This window comes from Cibotium barometz, chromosome 5 (assembly GCF_041138505.1).
Source record: "Cibotium barometz isolate CiBa-2024 chromosome 5, ASM4113850v1, whole genome shotgun sequence".
Lineage (NCBI taxonomy): Eukaryota > Viridiplantae > Streptophyta > Polypodiopsida > Cyatheales > Cibotiaceae > Cibotium > Cibotium barometz.
The window spans coordinates 18,520,616-18,523,548 of record NC_141050.1 but is presented as its reverse complement, the minus strand read 5'-3'; positions in this window follow the sequence as shown (position 1 = coordinate 18,523,548).

Sequence of the window (2,933 nt, the reverse complement as noted above, 5' to 3'; positions counted from 1 at the left end):
TTTGGCGATCACGGTGGGACTCTCCTAGAGGTCAAGGATAGTCTCAATTTTTTTTTCCTTTTTCTTTTTTGGTGATTTTTGATCATGGTGTGAGGAGTGTTGTGCATGCCCCCGAAGACTAGAGCTTCTAGAGGTGATTCACCCCTTCATTCTCCTCTTCGAACTAGTCGTAGGGTTCTTCCTCGTTCCCTTACTCTTCCCTCAGCATCTTCCTCTTCTAACCCTATGGCAGCTCCAGGGCTAGAGCCATTGGCTACTGTCCTTAACCGAGTGCAAGTTAAGCTACCAACCTTCAAAGGTACCATCACTGAAGATGCGGAAAACCATGTGCGGTGGTTCCTCACTATGTGTGACTCAAGAGGTCTCAACCGAGATGATGCACGCTTGGTCTTGTTCCCGACCACGCTGGAAGAAAGTGCCGACCGGTGGTACAATCAATTTCCCATCAACCACTTCCCGGATTGAGCCACCCTCAGGCTACAGTTCTTGGCAACATTTCAGCTAGGGAAATACTTCGACCTCATCACTCAAGTGCTCAACCAACTCTCCATGAAGGTGGGGGAGTTAGTGGCCCAACTTGTCTCTCACAAGAGCTAAAGTTTTGGTCACTCGGCTACCCGGGTGGTTGCAAGATCAGGGTGCCCAGTTTTGTCCACTCAGGCACCCTGTAAACAGTAAAAAAACAGGCATTTGTTTACCTTTAGTGGCTAATCTCTCCTAGTAAATGAAGGAATTTCGTTTCAAGTTCTTTTGTTGGAACATCATATTCAAAGTTGGAAATATAGTTGCATAATTTGATTAAGCATTAGATAGTCAAAAGTCCTCATTTTCTTAGGTACAAAGTCTATGTATACACCCTGTCCCAAATTTGAACTAATTCCATAAAATGCTAATATCTTTTGCATATAAACTCATATGAGATTCCCACTTTGTACCTTAGATCTTCACATAATATGGAGCTTAACTTGATTTTTCAAGAAAATTTTAAGATATTTATCTATTTTCTTTAAATATTTCAAGGTCTTTAAAGTGTTATAATATATGCCACTTTTTGTACCCACAATAGCTACCACTTAAAATCCTCAATCTTGTAGATCAAAAGAGTGGGTAGATACTGAGACATTAGTATAATGTGGTGGTTAGTAAAAATTACAAATCCAATGATTGGATTTTTAATGATCTCTTTTTTAAAATTCTTCCAGACTATCAGAAGGCCTGCAAATATTAATAATCTAATTAGTAAAATTACATTTTTGATGTGAATCATCTAAAACCTATAGGGACTAGTGTACTTGTAATGGTGCATCTATGGAAAAATAAATTGGATCACTCTAAGTATGGAAAGATCATTTGTTTATCATTTCATCATATTTTTGATTAATTTTGATTAATTAGACTAATTTATATTAATTTAAGTTATACTGGGTTAATTTAAGGGCAAGCGTATTTTCTATTATTTGCTTGATCTCATTTTAAGTACCTTGCCCCCCAAAAATTTGCTCTCCAAGCATTGTCCCAGTCCAGCATAAACTGGATAAAACTGGACACCCTGATCTTGCAACAACCCACCCCAAGATCCTAGAAACTACATGCTACAATAGTGGGTGCTTCGAGCACTCCCTACTCAAACGGCGATGAAGATGAAGATGAGAGAGACGTTTCCACCCCAAGGCACTCTGCAAGACTTCCAAGACAGAGCTACACAACTGGAGAATGCTCGCCTCATGGCGGAGCGTAGTACCTCTTGGCCCCTAATTATCCCTGGCATGTCTGCCCCTGCTGGTCCCTCCTACTTAGCTACCCCACATAACCTTTCCCCCCCCCCATGGCTGCTTTTGTACAAACCCCCTCCACTACCCCATACCACTTCATCTCAATAGGGAGCTCAAGTAGCCACGGTAGCATACACCAATAACCCTCATCCCGGAGCAACCTTGACATACAACCCCCTGCCTATGCAAATTCCATATCAAGCAAGCACTCTCCCAACCTATCAACAGTACCTCCCACCAATGCCTGTCCCACAAACACCTCAAGTCTATCAAAACCCACCTCCGGTGGTCTATGCGGCAGCCCCTCCAGTACCTTTGGCTGCTAACAACACGTATGGGGCTCGGCCTAACCAAAGTTACCCCAATCGCCATCCTCCCAACAACCCCACCTGACCTCTTATATGCTACCGTTGTGGGGGGAGCGGCCACATGCAAGCTCAATGCATTGTACCAGAGGGCTCACCCCCATTCCTCCATTGGCTGGAGAGCCGAGACCACTACACCCGGGATTGTCCTAGAACCCCATTGGTTAACATGGGGGAAGCCATGGTGCCATCTCCCAAGGTTGACACTCCAATAGTAGCTGTGGTGCCACCTCCCACCATTGGCACTACTCCGATAGTGGCGGCTGTCACTCGCCGGTCCCAACAAGGAGCCCCAAAGACACCAACTCCTCTCCTTGATGGTGCAATCTACCCATCCATTGTGGACCAAGCTTATAAGGAGGCCGTGGAGGAATTCATTCAAACACCATGGAGAAGGAAGCAGCGCCTATCTTGGTCATCCCCCCAACCCCCACACCTCCAAAGGTGGATGAGGAGTCTACCCAACCCAAGGTTAGTAATTTAAGTTGGGAGGAAAAGTTGGCAGGAGTAAAGGTGGAAATCACCCTTCCTCAGTTATGTGGTTTGAGCCAGGAAATAGGAGAGCAACTGTTAGGCTTGGTCCAGCATTGAATGGATCCGAAGGCAACTAGGGGCGAAGCCATATCTAGTAGTATTGGGAGACGGCCCAAGAGGCAGCAAGCAAGGGTATGCAGCACCGCTCCTCTTCCACCAACCACTTACCACGAGGAGGTGAGAGAGATGAACTTGGGCACAACAGAGGAGCCACGCCCCATCTTGGTGGCAGCTTGGGTCTAGGAGGACCCTTCCACTTTGC